The sequence below is a fragment of the Thalassophryne amazonica genome, chromosome 2 (assembly GCF_902500255.1).
Source record: "Thalassophryne amazonica chromosome 2, fThaAma1.1, whole genome shotgun sequence".
In the NCBI taxonomy this organism is placed as follows: Eukaryota; Metazoa; Chordata; class Actinopteri; order Batrachoidiformes; family Batrachoididae; genus Thalassophryne; species Thalassophryne amazonica.
The window spans coordinates 130646461-130665812 of NC_047104.1; the positions used below are offsets into that span (position 1 = coordinate 130646461).

The following is a 19352-nucleotide window of genomic DNA, read 5'->3' on the forward strand; positions in this document are numbered from 1 at the left end:
AGAAGAGGGAGACCAAAGAGGAGGTTTATGGATGTGCTGAGGGAGGACATGCAGGTGGTTGGTGTGACAGAGGAAGATACAGAGGACAGGGTGAGAAGGAAACGATTGATCTGCTGTGACGACCCCTAACGGGAACAGCCGAAAGACAAAGAACAAGGATTATCTGAACTGTGCCCACCACTGTCAGCTTTTAGTCCAAACCCAGCCTATTTTGTTTTTAATACAGATTCTTTTCTATGGACAAATCAAGCTATTTTCCACGATGGATTATATCTACAGTAAAACAACTCCGACAACTTGGGCCACAATGGAAACAAGCGTTCATGCTTTTTTGTGGTACCCAGCATATTTATGTAGCCATGTTTATTTAATACATTTTTTATACTGTATTACTTTACACGTTTACATTTTATACAAATAAAAATCAATCAATCCGACTGACCTCAATTCCACCTTCAGGAAAGGTATTGAAATTGTTCAGTCCTTCAATATCACCTCAGAGCCAAAACTGAGAAACACGGGGTTCACCAGTTTGTAATCTGTCTACTCTCACACGCGTTTGTCAGAGTAACTAGTCTGTGTCAGATGTTCATGAGAAAAGGGCTCAGCAACTCCCACTGGACCACCCTACACAGCTAAATATTAATGAAGTCACATTTAGCTTTCTAATTTGCATTGGAACATTTATTTCTCTGCATTTAGTAACAGATGATGAATGTGAATAAAGAGAAAACTCCACCTCCTGCAGTAGGCTTGGGCATCAGCCCATGTCTTGGGCCCCTGGTAGTGGTATGTGTACACTCTCCACACCACTGATCCCAGTCCAAAGGTTGTACTGATGAGGATGAGGAAGAGTGTTGATAGGCAGTTCATCTTCTGTCGTAATTAACAAAGAGCATCAGATTTCACTTTGTATTAAATAAAACATTCCAATTTGTCTATTAAAGGTCATTTTATTTGGGATGTTTGTTGTGAAGGCTGATGTTTTCATGAGAATATGCACCATCAGGAAATTCTTAGAAAACCATGGACATTACAAGCAGATACACATATTGCAGGACATACACACAGAAACTATAACAGAGACATTATGATCAAATCAAACGCAAATGCAATAAGGCCTAGCAAATATTGCACAGTTGCACATTATTTTAGTAAGTATATAATGAAGCTAACTGAATTTTCCCATGTGTCTTCTGGCAGACTGCAGCTGAAATTTGACATCTGCTTTTTAAAGCAAGCCCTGTGTTTCACATCATAATGAAGCTCCAGTCACACATGCACAGAAGCCTCTAACTCATTCAGTTGTCTCGGTGTATTGGTGGTCTTTTTTCAACCTGGTCTCACGGCAAGTCGTGATTCAGCAGCAAGAAATATACATTAATCTATTGCTTGGCAATATTGTGATGAAAGCGCCTCATTTTCGTCACAGCAGCACAAATTCATTCTAATTCATTCCATGATGGCTGCACGAAATTAAAAGTGAAGCGGTGGGGGTGGTTATGGTTAGGGTAGGAGTAGGGTTAGTAATAGTGAGTTAAAAAAAAAACCCTGTCACGAAAATTTGACTCATTTCATGACGAGCGCACGGAAAAAAAAAACGTGAGACTGGGCTGTCTTTTTTTCATGGTAACAGTTTTTAAGAACTGCCTGCCGTCGTTTACCACATTACTTCCAGAATGACTGATGTAAATGAAATCAGACATATTCATTATTCATCCCCTGACTATATAAATAAAACTGGCTGTGAAAAAGATTTAGATGAATTGGAGTGATACAAGTCGCTCGCGGGTTGACTTGCCGGTTGGGCAGTTGCGGGTACGTTTTGGTGAAAAAATACGAGGTCTGTCCATAAAGTATAGGTCCTTTTTATTTTTTTCAAAAACTATATGGATTTCATTCATGTTTTTACGTCAGACATGCTTGAACCCTCGTGCACATGCGTGAGTTTTTCCACGCCTGTTGGTGACGTCATTCGCCTGTGAGCACTCCTTGTGGGAGGAGTCGTCCAGCCCCTCGTCGGAATTCCTTTGTCTGAGAAGTTGCTGAGAGACTGGCGCTTTGTTTGATCAAAATGTTTTCTAAACCTGTGAGACACATCGAAGTGGACACGGTTCGAAAAATTAAGCTGGTTTTCAGTGAAAATTTTAACGGCTGATGAGAGATTTTGAGGTGATACTGTCGCTTTAAGGACTTCCCACGGTGCGAGACGTCGTGCAGCGCTCTCAGGCGCCATCATCAGTCTGTTTCAAGCTGAAAATCTCCACATTTCAGGCTCTATTGATCCAGGACGTCATGAGAGAACAGAGACGTTTCAGAAGAAGTCGGTTTCAGCATTTTATCCGGATATTCCACTGTTAAAGGAGATTTTTTTAATGAAAGACATGCGGACGGGTCCGCGCGTCGGGACGCAGCCGGTGCGGTGCGGCGGCACAGGAAAAACACCTCCGTGTTGATAACCATGTGTAAAATCCAGGCGGCTTTTGATGGCTTTTAGTGGAGTGAGTATATGAGAAATTGTTTAACAGCTGGACATGTTCCAACTTGTCCTTAAGGCTTCCAACAGAGGTGTTTTTCCTGTGGCGGAGCGTCGCGGCGGCTGCGAGCTGACGCTGCAATCCGCCCGCACGTCTTTCATTAAAAAAATCTCCTTTAACAGTGGAATATCCGGATAAAATGCTGAAACCGACTTCTTCTGAAACTTTTGTTCTCTCACGACGTCCTGGATCAATAGAGCCTGAAATGTGGAGGTTTTCAGCTTGAAACAGGCTGATGATGGCGCCTGAGAGCGCTGCGCGACGTCTCGCACCGTGGGAAGTCCTTAAATCGACAGTATCACCTCAAAATCTCTCATCAGCCATTAAAATTTTCACTGAAAACCAGCTTAATTTTTCGAACCGTGTCCACTTCGATGTGTCTCACAGGTTTAGAAAAAATTTTGATCAAACAAAGCGCCCGTCTCTCAGCAACTTCTCAGACAAAGGAATTCCGACAAGGGGCTGGACGACTCCTCCCACAAGGAGTGCTCACAGGCGAATGATGTCACCGACAGGCGTGGAAAAACTCACGCATGCGCACGAGGGTTCAAGCATGTCTGACGTTAAAACATATGAATGAAATCCATATAGTTTTTGAAAAAAATTAAAAGGACCTATACTTTATGGACAGACCTCGTATTGTTAGTCAAAAAGTGACAAAGCAGAGATCCCTCTAAGTAATTCAGAATTTACAGATACAGTGGAAGTGGAACTTTGGTTTTCGAATGGCTCTCTTTACAAACAAATCGGTTCACGAACATATTTTTGGAATGAAAAATGCACTGATTTTCCAACAAAGTCTCAGTTCATGAACAACAGCTGGCCTCCTGTCAAGACATTCCAAAGCAATAAAGAACATCTGGCATCCGGCAGAGATGCGCGTCGGTCCCACTGCAGTCCTGTGAACACGCACGCTCAACAGGATTGGGAATTACCTGCATTGGATGTTCCTTTTCTTGTTGGTGTTGCCCCTAAAGAAGCCATTATAGGCAAAGGTGAAAAACCAAAGAGGAAAGTTGCGAGAACCACAACAGATGTGAAGAACAAGATCGTTTTGAAGCATGAAAATGGCATCCATATGTCGGACCAACCCAGTCTCACAGCAATTCATGATGGCATTACAAAAGTACGTTAATCTATTGGGTAGTGATTGGCGCATGAAATGTGGGTGATGGGTGGGGGGGTCTTGGAGAGTTAGTGTCACAGGAAAAAAAAATTGTGTGACTGAGTTGGCTTTGCAAAACATCCAACACCCCTTCACCTTCAGTGTACGCCATCAAGTCTCTTCTGTAAAGGTAAGGTGAAACTAAATTAAATGCGTAATTACTGGACAGTATTTTGTATAAGATTCTATGCATATTCTTTGTATTTTGTCTGCCTTTTATCCATGAAATGCTGTTAAAAAGGTAAAAACAGTGTTAATGGGGCCAGGAACTAATTAATCCATTTTACATCGCTTCTTATGGGAAAACTGGTTTTGGTTTAACATCATTTAGAAACAAATTAAGTTATAAAATTGACATTCTACTGTATATTAAATGCTCTTGAAACAACACAACAGGCTAGATATCGCACTTGTCTCTCTCACACACACACACACACACACTGTGATGCACTCAGTGTCAGTTAAATTTTATTTTTCTAGTCTCTCTCTTCCCTCACGATTCCCCACATGGAGTGCAACAAACACGTGTGTAAGGTAGAACAAAAAATGCCATTTTTCTTATGACGCCTCGAAAGATATTTGTGCAGTAAAGCAGGGTGCACTGTGTGCTGCTTGATAACTTCACTATAGGTATCATAACCTACACCACACATATTGTGCATTATGAATTATGATGCATTCACGGGCTGGCTGTAATTCAGTTTTTGCGGAGCAAACTTGTAGCCTTTTTTTAAGGAGCCACACATCATGGTTTTGTGTGTGTGTGTGTGTGTGTGTGTGTGTGTGTGTGTGTGTGTGTGTGTGTGTGTGTGTGTGTGTGTGTGTGTGTGTGTGTGTGTGTGTGTGTGTGTGAGTGAGTGAGAGAAAAAAATATTTGCATATATATTTTCAGATCGGGTGGTGCAGATTGGCTCTCATAACCCTTCGGGTGGGTGCTGGGTTTAAAAAACTGACCTGTGCATCACTAATGACCTAAATTAGTATTTTAACTACATTTTATAGGAGCTTGCTGTTAATTCAGCTAAATTCCAATATGCATTGTGATTCAAATAAATTACTTTGCCATTTTTTGTCCAGTTAGCTTCTGAAACTACAAGCATTCATCATAACCAATGTGAAGGTGCAGTGTTGCGTAATGCCAACAAAAGAACGTAACATTATGGTAAACCACCGCCTGAGTAAGCTTGTGGCTTTACTTAAGGATATACATAACTTGGGAATTAGTTGTTCATGAACTTTTCACTAGGGTCAGCTGAGAGGTTTTGAGCCTGACGCATCTTTTGCATTCTGAGAAACCAACATTTGTCAGGAATGTGTTAAGTTTTGACTCACTGGTGCAATGATGAAAAATGTTGGTTTGTCAGAATGCAAAAGATGGAGAACCATGCCCTACTTTTTCTGGGTCGGGCTCACAACTTCTCAATCGCCCCTTGTACGTTAAACTCATTTCAGTGTCATTTTTCTTGTTGGCATGTGATTGTGTATATTGTGTTAGTTTGTCCCCTAAAGTAGTTTGAATCACTTTGTACTTTTACTTAACTACACTTGATTTGTCCCCTACATTAACTTTGCTGTAGTTCAGAAAGTAATGAATAGTTTGTAAAGCTACACTTTCAAAGTAAATTTCCCAACCTAGTTAAATTGAACATACTTATGCACTCTGTACTTTTTCAGTTTCATAGAATTTTTAAGAGTGTTGTGTGAAGTAGACCAATTTTTTTGATTTCATGTCATGAGGCAAACACACACATCATTTCATTCACACTTTATCTGCAAAGCTGTGGAACGGCAAGGCCTGTGCTGTGTTCAGTCAGTCTTACCTTTTGTTTTTCGTGCTCCAGTGTGCACAGAACCAGAAGCGTGGGTGCTGCTCGCTCAGCCTTTAGCACCCACCTGTACTTCGGCCTCACATACAAGTACAGTCATTTGACTAGCACTCTTAAGTCAGCTCTCATCTCTCTCACACTGCCCCACCTGAAACAATTTGGCTATTGTCAAATGAGAGCCAAATTTCCTTGCACGCATAAAGCTACAAGGCAGGCCCATAATCCATCCACTGTGGTCAGTCAGTCGACAGTAATGGAGATAAAATACAAATGTGCGCTCGAACGCCGGCCACGAGTGGACGTGAGGATGTCTTCCGTGTGGAGTATACTGGATGTGGGCATGTCCTGTCTCTAGCAAGCAGTCTGTGAGCAGGACTTATGCACTTTAACACAATCGAGAGAACTTGAGGATGTGAGCGCAAGGAGCTGCAGCCAGGCTGCAATGAGCATTTTTTTTTTCTGTTAATTGTTCACGTGCTCTCTGAGCGGTGTAGTTTTACTGCATTGTGTACACGGTATAAAAGTTTGGCAACAATCCTGCGTGATTTATAGCTCGGCAACAACGGAGCACATCAGGAATCATAAATTGGCATCGGGTAATGTTATATTATGTGGGTGTGGCATCCAGTCATGTTAAGTACCATTAAGTTGCCTCAACTTGCGAGAAAACTACTTCCTTTCTGCATCCTGTGCTCGACGCAGAAAAAACAAACATGTTTAATTTTTGGCGCCCATTTTGCGTTGTCCTTGACGGTATTGTGGCGCTAGGTTGCATCAACTTGGCGTCATCATGATGCCGCATGGTGCAACTCGAAGCAAGCCCAGTGTGAAAGGGGATATCTAGATTACTGCAATATCTGGTAAAAGTGTTCGGACTCCCTATGACATCACTGGATTATTACTCTGTCATTAACCACCCTATTACGGAATACAAAACTGTCAAAGAACACCTGTGAGTAGCAGAAGAGGCCACACATGAAGCAGGTCAAGAGTATATCATTACAACCTTCAACATGAGGATTTGTATGAAAACATATCCTCTGATCTGGATAAGCCTGAAAGATATAAGAAGCACATTGTCCTAATTAATACATTCCACCTTGTTAATGCATATATGATGTCAGGTACTTGTGAAATGGCCAATATAGTATGTCCGATTTGAATACTTTTTGCACGAAAGGATAGTTGCGAAGTCACATTTTGTGCAAATAGGTGCAGAGATTTTCAGTGTGCTAAACATTTAAAACTTAGTCTTGTTTTTGTGCAAGTATTTTTATTTTCCACAGGGTATCATATTTCAATCAAATATACCTTTTGACACAATAAATCTATGCACATACGTCAAAATGTAGATTCTGTATAAAGACAGATTTCATTTGGTGTCTTATATACAGTCGTGTTCAGAATAATAGTAGGGCCATGTGACTAAAAAGATTAATCTGGGTTTTCAGTATATTTCTTATTGTTACATGGGAAACAAGGTACCAGTAGATTCGGTAGATTCTCACAAATCCAACAAGACCAAGCATTCATGATATGCACACTCTTAAGACTATGAAATTGGGCTATTAGTAAAAAAAAAAAAAAAAAAAAGTAGAAAAGGGGGCATTCACAATAATAGTAGCATCTGCTGTTGACGCTACAAACTCAAAACTATTATGTTCAAACTGCTTTTTTAGCAATCCTGTGACTCACTACTCAACTGATCCATGATACCTGGTAAATGGACTACATTTATATAGCGCTCTTCCATCTGCATCAGACGCTCAAAGCGATTTACAATAATACCTCACATTCACCCCGATGTGAGGGTGCTGCCATACAAGGCACTCACTACACACCGGGAGCAATAGAGGATTAAAGGCCTTGCCCAAGGGCCCTTAGTGATTTTCCAGTCAGGCGGGGATTTGAACCCATGATCTTCTGGACTCAATCCCAACACCTTAACCACTAGACCATCACCTCCACCTGGTATGCGATCTATAGGCCCAACACCATAGTAGGAGAAACATGCCTATATCATGCCCACCATGCTTCATTGTCTTCACTGTGAACTGTGGCTTGAATTCAGAGTTTGGGGGTCGTCTCACAAATTGTCTGTGGCCCTTGGACCCAAAAAGAACAATTTTACTCTCATCAGTCCGCAAAATATTCCTCCATTTCTCTTTAGGCCAGTTGATGTGTTCTTTGGCAAATTGTAACCTCTTCTGCACGTCTTTTATTTAACAGAGGGACTTTGCGGGGGATTCTTGCAAATAAATTAGCTTCACACAGGCGTCTTCTAACTGTCACAGCACTTACAGGTAACTCCAGACTGTCTTTGATCATCCTGGAGCTGATCAGTGGGTGAGCCTTTGGCATTCTGGTTATTCTTCTATCCATTTTGATGGTTGTTTTCCGTTTTCTTCCATGCGTCTGTTTTTTTTTTTTTTTTTGGTCCATTTTAAAGCATTGGAGATCATTGTAGATGAACAGCCTATAATTTTTTGCACCTGCGTATAAGTTTTCCTCTCTCCAATCAACTTTTTAAATTAAACTATGCTGTTCTTCTGAACAATGTCTTGAACGTCCCATTTTCCTCAGGCTTTCAAAGAGAAAAGCATGTTCAACAGGTGCTGGCTTCATCCTTAAATAGGGCACACCTGATTCACACCTGTTTGTTCCACAAAATTGACAAACTCACTGACAATGCCACACTACTATTGTGAACACCCCCTTTTCTACTTTTTTTTTTTTACTAATAGCCCAATTTCATAGTCTTAAGAGTGTGCATATCATGAATGCTTGGTCTTGTTGGATTTGTGAGAATCTACTGGTACCTTGTTTCCCATGTAACAATAAGAAATATACTCAAAACCTGGATTAATCTTTTTAATCACATAGCACTACTAATATTCTGAACACTACTGTATATGCCCCATTTGCTTAAAAGGTGATGATTTGGTAACTATGTTGTGCAGAAAAATGATCAGATTTCATAATCAGATTTTTAGCCATTTTCTTTTGGTTAGGGTAGGTCAATAAAAGTGCTCAAATGCCACCAGTTATTTTTTGTAATCTAGACATCCATATACCAAATTTATAGGGTTGTGGGATTAGGGGGGTGGTGTGCACAGGAACCATGCTGACTTATTTTGTATATAAGTAATGCAATAAAGACACACATCCAAAACACGTAAAAAGGCATGCAGGACCATGAAAAATTGTACCAAAGATAAAGACCGAATGATCCGCACAGCCGCAGTGCTCTGATACAGAAAAAGCTTTATTTAGCAAAATGTAACGTTTCGGGTGACCTGCCCAAAACATTAACAAACTAAGCTACAATATAGACATATCATACTTATATAATCTTATGCCAGAATGTGAGGCGTATAAAACAGTGGGACAAGTAGTCCCTTTCAGGACATTTGTGGTAACTGCCATAGGACATTAAACACTCATGTACAGCCACCCAAACCAGAAATAAATCAAACCCAAGTGACTTTCCAGTGGGTGATATTGAGAATTTACTAGAACCACGTGCAGTATGTCAGAAACAGTGTGTGTCAAGACTGGGCCTACTGCTTCATCTCCACGTCCAAACATTCCTGTCTTGGATTCAATCAAGAGGCGATCTTCTTTGCCACAACGAGATCACGTGATGAGAAGTAATTGTTACACCAGGAACCAGTTTCCATTCAACTGGTCACCCTGTGTGTAGCACTTTTGTTCACAGCGCAGAGTGGGTGTGGCCTAAAGGTGCTGCACTGAGGCCCAGTGGACTATGACTAGTGTGCATGTTGATGCCGAATGTCAGTCAGAGGTAGGAGATTTAACAGAGCCCATGCTAAAGTAGCTGGACCTCAAAATTATCTTCAAGAGGTTTTGCCACTCAGCATAGTGAGTTCTTCAGACCCAAAAGTTCTATATAGGATGTTTGAACAATGCAGGATCGCAACATAACATCCATGATGACTTAATATTTTATTGTATGTGCAAATGGCAACAACATTTTGACTTTCCCACCACCACCAGTCATTGTTTGTTAGTAAATGTCTCACTGGCTACCCGCTGCTCGCTCTCAGGTGGTGGACACACATCACTGTCACCTAGAGAATGACGTGTTTCCACCATCCCAGCATTAAATTTTAAATATTTTACATCTCACTGTTCTCACAATTTCACAAAAGTTGATTTTCTTCCTTCTCTTGTTCCATTAATTTGGTGAGGAACACAAAAAAACAAACTGGTGCGTTCATCTCCAACTTGTCAATGAGTGCAGATAACATTCTGATTATTGATGACTAACATTCGAGGGTGATTCTTAGACTACGGGCACTTATTATGTCCTTTGATCATGTATGAAAAACAGATAAAAGGGGAAATTTCACACTGTTATAGTTATCTTTACAATGAAAGTGTGTTGAGAAATTTGTTCTAGTAGTCTATGACTTTTTCACCTTTTTTCAGCATCATTATATGCAAATATTGCCGTTTTGTGCTTGTCCCACACCCAGACTTTTGATCTTCAATGATAAAAATGAATGGCAAAGAAATGTTTTTTCTAATGTTTTAAAATATCTCTGAATAAAATATCAGTTAAATAATCAAAACATAATTGGGGTATTCAATGTCATACAACTGTTGTGATTTTTTTTAAACAAAATGTAGTTGTCCCACACTATTGCCGTAATTTCCACCACAACACTGTAATGTCCCTAAACAGTTTGTATGAAAGATTGTTTGGGTAGTTTCTATGGAGATAAACAGTGACATCAGAGCACATGTATATAGCGCCAAATCACAACAAACAGTTGCCCCAAGGCGCTTTATATTGTAAGGCAATGATGTGGTGGAAATTACATTTACAAGGCCAATAGTGCCCGTAGTTAAAGAATCACCCTCATATAAATAAGCCTTCTGATCCCCTCTGCAAATCTTTATAGAAATTGTGGATGCATTAGGATTTTGGCAATGCATTCAGGACTTGACCCATATTATACCCTGGATTTGGTTTTCACATTTGCTGCCACGAATATTGACATCATGCCTCTTACATCAGTGGTCTCTGATCACTCACTAAGTTTACAGTTTTGCTGCTCTGTTTAGTGGAACAATAACCTTATTTATCACTGCAGCGATGCATCAACTCCTCAACTAAGACTGAACTCAAAGCTAGACTGCCTGATGTCTTAGCTTCACATTTGGCAAATACCCAGTCAGTAGACAGACTTGTGGATAGTTTAAACTCGGTGCTCAAAACTGCAATCAACATGATTGAGCCACCTTTGTTAAAACCATGCCCCCAAAAACACATTCACCTTGGTTCAGTGACGACTTACATGACTTCAAGCATAAGGCTAGAGGTCAAGAATGGAAATGGCGTAGTTAAAAAATGACAAGTATTCCACCTCATGTGGCGTGATGCTATCTTAGCCTATAAGCATGCACTATTGGCTACAAAGTGGACCTACTCTGATTTGATCAACAAAAACAAGCATAACTCAAAGTTCTTGTTCGACATGGTGGCAACACATACATGGACAACCACCTGTAGTTCGCGCTCCTTTTACAGCACAAAATTTCCTGGATTACTTTGAGAAGAAAATAGACATTAGGTTAAACATATCCCAGCATGCCTTAACCCTGCCACTACACCCTACTATTGAGGTGGGCGCCTTTATTGAGGTATTACCTAGATTTAGTATCTCACTAGGTGTGCTGACAAAACTCATAACATCTACAAAAAGCACAACCTGCTTATTTGATCCTATACCAACAAAACTGTGTAAGGACCCGTGGCCCACTCTTGGGCCAGCTGTGCTGGAAATTATTAATCTCTCATTAACATCTGGATCTGTTTCTAAAGGTTTCAAATCTGCACTGATTAAACCATTACTTAATAAATCTAATCTTAAACCTAGTGTATTGAAAATCTATAGGCCAATATCAAATTTATTGTGCTCTAAATTTCTGGATAAAGTGATTTCACGGCAGCTTGTGGACTACCTTACCGAGAATAATCTTTTTGAGCCACTGCAGTCTGCTTTTAGAAAATATCATTCCACAGAGACAACTCTAAGGGCCGGTCCCACTGGCGTTTAGAGGGTTTACATATGGCTTGCGCACAAATTGGCTCATATTTGCTTAACATCCGCAATATGCGCGAAACATGCTTGTGTGAATTGGCCGACACCCGCACACGTCCGCAATTATCTGCAGAGGCACGTTTTTCCATTACCAGGATTTTTGAGCTGCACAAATCTTTGGCTGCGGATGACATCCACCTTACATAATCTATGTGCTGTATATTCGCCATCATCTGCTGATATCCACAACTGACAGGGATTTGTGGCTTGGCAGCGGACTGGGACGGTGTGTAAAATGGATATTTTGCGTGCCCATCATGTCCACATCATGAACTAAAATAAGTTGTAGTGACTGTATACAGATTGGCCACGAATAAAGCGTTTTTATTACGTCTGCTTGCATCTGATTTGCGGCGGATGCAAATCAGATGTGCTGTGTTCACAGCTGGACGCCGTTCTTTGTTCTATCGGCTGCCACACACTCTGCGCTGGATGCTGCCTATATAAAATAATTATTTTGTGGTGTATTAATCATGTTATTCTGCAAATTGGCTGTTAAAAATGGCTGTAATCACCTCCTTGAATCACAGGAAGCTGCAGCTGGGCCAATTGCGCGTGCGCCTAACAAGCTGCAGAAAGCATTTTGAGCCAGCCAAAAGGGAATTGACTTGTTTACATTGTCAAGGCTTGATAAAACAGTTGCATGTTTTTTTCCTTCTTGTGTGCAAATGTTACAGTATTTTTTCCTTAGTTTATAACAGATTTACCCTTCTTGTTATAATCTTTCAGACGAGCTGCGCTCTGATGTGATCCACTGACGTCACCACTCGCCCTGTTCACTGCTTCTTTAGTCAACTTGTCCAAGTCCAGCAAAATACTCCAGAGGCTGTATTGTTGGTGTGAATAGTGATGTCAAAGGACGCGAGTGCGCTTCTTTTATGACCACAATGCAGATGCCGTGCACACGCAAACATAGTGCGCGATGTATTCATAATACACCCGTAATACTGCCGTGATAATGGCAGTGCGTCGGATCCGTTTCCTCACTGCATGCGTTATACAACCGTGATTGTTCATCATATATTCGCTATACATTATTAATATATCCATGATTCATACTGGGACATTTGTCATTTAGCCATTTTTGTTGCTGACGACAATGAATGCCCGTAATTTGTGTACTCAATTCATGCGTAATTAATCCTCTCCCCAGTAGGACAGGGCCCTAAAGTGGTGAATGATCATCTGCTTGCAATGGATTCAGACAACGCTACAGTTCTGGTGCTGTTAGATCTGAGTGCTGCATTTGATACCATCAAATCTTTTTTATTTATATAGCACCAAATCACAACAAACAGTTGCCCCAAGGCGTTTTATATTGTAAGGCAAAGCCATACAATAATTACGGAAAAACCCCAACGGTGAAAACGTCCCCCTGTGAGCAAGCACTTGGCGACAGTGGGAAGGAAAAACTCCCTTTTAACAGGAAGAAACCTCCAGCAGAACCAGGCTCAGGGAGGGGCAGTCTTCTGCTGGGACTGGCTGGGGCTGAGGGAGAGAACCAGGAAAAAGACATGCTGTGGAGGGGAGCAGAGATCAATCACTAATGATTAAATGCAGAGTGGTGCATACGGAGAAAAAAGAAAAAGAAACACTCAGTGCATCATGGGAACCCCCCAGCAGTCTAAGTCTATAGCAGCATAACTAAGGGATGGTTCAGGGTCACCTGATCCAGCCCTAACTATAAGCTTTAGCAAAAAGGAAAGTTTTAAGCTAATCTTAAAAGTAGAGAGGGTTGTCTGTCTCCCTGATCCGAATTGGGAGCTGGTTCCACAGGAGAGGAGCCTGAAAGCTGAAGGCTCTGCCTCCCATTCTACTCTTAAAAACCCTAGGAACTACAAATAAGCCTGCAGTCTGAGAGCGACGCGCTGTATTGGGGTGATATGGTACTCTGAGGTCCCTAAGATAAGATGGGACCTGATTATTCAAAACCTTCTAAGTAAGAAGAAGAATTTTAAATTCTATTCTAGAATTAACAGGAAGCCAATGAAGAGAGGCCAATATGGGTGAAATATGCTCTCTCCTAGTCCCCGTCAGTACTCTAGCTGCAGCATTTTGAATTAACTGAAGGCTTTTCAGGTAACTTTTAGGACAACCTGATAATAATGAATTACAATAGTCCAGCCTAGAGGAAATAAATGCATGAATTAGTTTTCAGCATCACTCTGAGACAAGACCTTTTTAATTTTAGAGATATTGCGTAAATGCAAAAAAGCAGTCCTACATATTTGCTTAATATGCACATTGAAGGACATATCCTGATCAAAAATGACTCCAAGATTTCTCACAGTATTACTAGAGGTCAGGGTAATGCCATCCAGAGTAAAGATCTGGTTAGACACCATGTTTCTAAGATTTGTGGGGCCAAGTACAATAACTTCAGTTTTATCTGAGTTTAAAAGCATGACATTAGAGGTAATCCGTGTCTTTATGTCTGTAAGACAATCCTGCAGTTTAGCTAATTGGTGTGTGTCCTCTGGCTTCATGGATAGATAAAGCTGGGTATCATCTGCGTAACAATGAAAATTTAAGCAATGCTGTCTAATAATACTGCCTAAGGGAAGCATGTATAAAGTGAATAAAATTGGTCCTAGCACAGAACCTTGTGGAACTCCATAATTAACCTTAGTCTGAAGAAGATTCCCCATTTACATTAACAAATTGTAATCTATTAGATAAATATGATTCAAACCACCGCAGCACAGTGCCTTTAATACCTATGGCATGCTCTAATCCCTGTAATAAAATTTTATTGTCAACAGTATCAAAAGCAGCACTGAGGTCTAACAGGACAAGCAGAGATAAGTCCACTGTCTGAGGCCATAAGAAGATCATTTGTAACCTTCACTAATGCTGTTTCTGTACTATGATGAATTCTAAAACCTGATTGAAACTCTTCAAATAGACCATTCCTCTGCAGATGATCAGTTAGCTGTTTTACAACTACCTTTTCAAGAATTTTTGAGAGAAAAGGAAGGTTGGAGATTGGCCTATAATTAGCTAAGATAGCTGGATCAAGTGATGGCTTTTTAAGTAATGGTTTAATTACTGCCACCTTAAAAGCCTGTGGTACATAGCCAACTAATAAAGATAGATTGATCATATTTAAGATCGAAGCATTAATTAATGGTAGGGCTTCCTTGAGCAGCCTGGTAGGAATGGGGTCTAATAGACATGTTGATGGTTTGGAGGAAGTAATTAATGAAAATAACTCAGAACAATCGGAGGAGAAAGAGTCTAACCAAATACCAGCATCACTGAAGCAGCCAAAGATAACGATACGTCTTTGGGATGGTTATGAGTAATTTTTTCTCTAATAGTTAAATTTTATTAGCAAAGAAAGTCATGAAGTCATTACTAGTTAAAGTTAAAGGAATACTCAGCTCAATAGAGCTCTGACTCTTGTCAGCCTGGCTACAGTGCTGAAAAGAAACCTGGGGTTGTTCTTATTTTCTTCAATTAGTGATGAGTAGTAAGATGTCCTAGCTTTACGGAGGGCTTTTTTATAGAGCAACAGACTCTTTTTCCAGGCTAAGAGAAGATCTTCTAAATTAGTGAGATGCCATTTCCTCTCCAACTTATGGGTTATCTGCTTTAAGCTGCGAGTTTGAGAGTTATACCACGGAGTCAGGCACTTCTAATTTAAAGCTCTCCTTTTTAGAGGAGCTACAGCATCCAAAGTTGTCTTCAGTGAGGATGTAAAACTATTGACGAGATACTCTATCTCACTTACAGAGTTTAGGTAGCTACTCTGCACTGTGTTGGTATATGGCATTAGAGAACATAAAGAAGGAATCATATCCTTAAACCTAGTTACAGCGCTTTCTGAAAGACTTCCAGTGTAATAAAACTTATTCCCCACTGCTGGGTAGTCCATCAGATAAATGTAAATGTTATTAAGAAATGTTCAGACAGAAGGGAGTTTTCAGGGAATACTGTTAAGTCTTCAATTTCCATATCATAAGTCAGAACAAGATCTCAGATATGATTAAAGTGGTGGGTGGACTCATTTACATTTTGAGCAAAGCCAATTGAGTCTAATAATAGATTAAATGCAGTGTTGAGGCTGTCATTCTCAGCATCTGTGTGGATGTTAAAATCACCCACTATAATGATCTTATCTGAGCTAAGCACTAAGTCAGACAAAAGGTCTGAAAATTCACAGAGAAACTCACAGTAATGACCAGGTGGATGATAGATAACAAATAAAACTGGTTTTTGGGACTTCCAATTTGGATGGACAAGACTAAGAGTCAAGCTTTCAAATGAATTAAAGCTCTGTCTGGGTTTTTGATTAATTAGTAAGCTGGAATGGATGATTGCTGCTAATCCTCCGCCTCGGCCTGTGCTACGAGCGTTCTGGCAGTTAGTGTGACTCGGGGGTGTTGACTCATTTAAACTAACATATTCATCCTGCTGTAACCAGGTTTCTGTAAGGCAGAATAAATCAATATGTTGATCAATTATTATATAATTTACTAACAGGGACTTAGAGAGAGACCTAATGTTTAATAGACCACATTTAACTGTTTTAGTCTGTGGTGCAGTTGGTGTTATATTATTTTTTCTTTTTGAATTTTTATGCTTAAATAGATTTTTACTGGTTATTGGTGGTCTGGGAGCAGGCAGTGTCTCTACGGGGATGGGGTAATGAGGGGATGGCAGGGGGAGAGAAGCTGCAGAGAGTGTGTAAGACTACAACTCTGCTTCCTGGTCCCAACCTGGATAGTCACGGTTTGGAGGATTTAAGAAAATTGGCCCGATTTCTAGAAATGAGAGCTGCTCCATCCAAAGTGGGATGGATGCCGTCTCTCCTAACAAGACCAGGTTTTCCCCAGAAGCTTTGCCAATTATCTATGAAGCCCACCTCATTTTTTGGACACCACTCAGACAGCCAGCAATTCAGGGAGAATATGCGGCTAAACATGTCACCCCCGGTCCAATTGGGGAGGGGCCCAGAGAAAACTACAGAGTCCGACATTGTTTTTGCAAAGTTACACACCGATTCAATGTTAATTTTAGTGACCTCTGATTGGCGTAACCGGGTGTCATTACTGCCAAAGTGAATTACAATCTTACCAAATTTACGCTTAGTCTTAGCCAGCAGTTTCAAATTTCCTTCAGTGTCGCCTGCTCTGGCCCCCGGAAGACAATTGACTATGGTTGCTGGTGTCGCTAACTTCACCATTTCTCAAACAGAGTCGCCAATAACCAGAGTTTGATCCTCGGTGGGTGTGTCGCCGAGTGGGGAAAAAACGGTTACAAATGTGAACGGGTTGGCGGTGCACACGGGGCTTCTGTTTAGGGCTATGCTTCCTCCTCACAGTCACCCAGTCGGCCTGCTTTCCCGGCTGCTCGGGATCTGCTGGAAGGGAACTAACGGCGGCTAAGCTACCTTGGTCCGCACCGACTACAGGGGCCTGGCTAGCTGTAGAATTTTCCATGGTGCGGAACCGAGTCTCCAATTTGCCCAGCCTGGACTCCAAAGCTACGAATAAGCTACACTTATTACAAGTACCATTACTGCTAATGGAGGCCGAGGAATAACTAAACATTTCACACCCAGAGCAGAAAAGTGCGGGAGAGACAGGAGAAGCCGCCATGCTAAACCGCTAAGAGCTAGTAGCTGCGCTAAGCTAGCGGATTCCTAAAAAACACACAAAGTGAATAATGTGTAAATAATTTAGAGGTGATTCAACAGCGGGAGTGCTTTAGTTAAGGCACGTGAAGATACACTATGAAACAAATCGTTATCTAGATCAATCTAACTGCACAGATTAAACAGCTAACAGATACAGCAAAACACCGCTGTGCTCCGGAACAGGAAGTGATACAATACCGCCGTGAGGTCCTCTCTACTGGTGGTAATGTCCTCTCTTGTCTCAAATCGCGTTCCTTTCAATGGCCTCGAGTTTGGGGAACAGCCAGAAGTCGCAAGGGGCCATATCAGGAGAGTAAGGAGCCTGTTGAACCACAGGAGTCTGGTTTTTTTGTCAAAAAAGTCTGAATTAAGTGCGAGGAATGTGTTGGAGCATTGTTGTGATGGAGGCGCCAATTTCCTGTTGACCACAACTCCGGTCTCTTGCACTGCACAGCATCACGTAGGTGACGGAGGACATCCCTGTAGTACGCCTTGGTGATTGTTTGACCCTGTGGTGCGTACTCGTGGTGTACCACACCGCGGGAGTCAAAGAAAACAGTCAGCATCACTTTGATGTTGCTGCGCACTTGCCGAGCCTTCTTTGGTCTTGGTGACGTGGAATGCTTCCACTGTGTGACGACTGGAATTTGGTTTCCGGGTCGTACCTGTACACTCAGGACTCATCACCAGTGATTATGGTGTTCATGAAGTTGGGGTCACTTTTTGTGGAGTCCAGCATGTCCTGTGACTTCAACACCAAGTTGCTTTTGCTCCGCATCAGCAGCTTTGGCACAAATTTCGCCGCCACTCTCTTCATGCCCAAATCTTCGGTCACAGTGTAATGTGCCGAAAAAGTGCTGATGTCCACCTCTTCCGCAATTTCTCTGATAGTCACACGACGGTCCCGCATCACCACAGCATTCACTTGGGCAATGACCTGGTCATTTCGGCATGTTGATGGCCAACCGGAGTGTGGCTCACTCTCCACCATTGTGCGGCCGTCTTTAAACCGGTTGTACCACTCCTTAATTTGTGTGACGCCCATAGCATCGTCACTGAAAGCCACCTGAATCTTCCGAATGGTTTCCACCTGGATGTCGCCCAGTTTCTGGCAAAATTTGATGCAGTAGCGTTGCTCCAGTTGTTCCGTCATTTTCCTTGCAATAAAATCCGCCAAGAGAACTACACACCACCTCACACAAATGCTGCTTGCCAGCAACTGACGCAATTGACAGGTGGGGGAAAATTCATGCATGCGCACGAAGGTTCAAGGTTGGCTCATGCAAGCGCGCTTTTTTAAAATCCATCAGGATTTGAAAATAAATAAATAAATAAGGTCGGATACTTTTCTAACAGACCTCGTATAGCACCCCTTGGGCACATATTGCAGCGTTTTGGGGTTACCTTTCACTGCTATTCTGCTGATCCTCAGTATACATGCCGATAACTGCCGGTAATCTCATCCACATAAAGTCCTTAGACGATTGCCTTGCATCAGTGAGAAGCTGGATGTCTAGAAACTTCCTACTTTAAACTGATAAGGCTGAAATGATGGTTCTTGTTCCAGTGAGACCAGCATCAATTTGACCAGTTAATGGTTAGCTTAGGCTCGTATGTCACACTGACAAAGTGAGGAACCTTGGAGTAATTTCTGATCCTACGTTGCCCTTTGACCTCCACATTACAGATATTACGAGGAGTGCTTTCTTCAACCTGCAAAATATAGCAAAGATTTGTCCCATCCTGTCTACGGCTGATGCTGAGATCCTGATTCATGCGTTTGTCTCTTCTAGATTGGACTACTACAATATTCTGTTTTCTGGTTTACTGCAGTCCAGCATTAGGGCTCTCCAAATGGTTCAAAATGCTGCTGCTAGACTTTTGACTTTAGATAAAGTCTGGGTCTTTTAGTGAAGCTTGGGGCTAGTGGCCGGCGATCACCTTAGTATTTCTTCTGTTTTTCTTGTTGCTTAATGCTAACAAATTATACTATTTGTTGTCTTTCTGATGCTTGATTCTGCTTTTGTCTTTTCTCTGTTTGAGGTGCAGCTC

At 41.4% G+C, this 19352-nt stretch overlaps 1 protein-coding gene across 1 annotated transcript in view; it reads right to left on the bottom strand.

Annotated features, from left to right (window-relative positions):
* Positions 1–771: 771 nt before the first annotated feature.
* LOC117504195 (forkhead box protein N5-like) overlaps positions 772–19352 on the bottom strand; it is a 41966-nt gene continuing 23385 nt past the window's right edge. Inside the window, exon 9 of the mRNA XM_034163588.1 lies at positions 772–873. The gene's annotated coding sequence lies outside the window, so the exon portion shown is untranslated. The remainder of the gene's footprint in view (positions 874–19352) is intronic.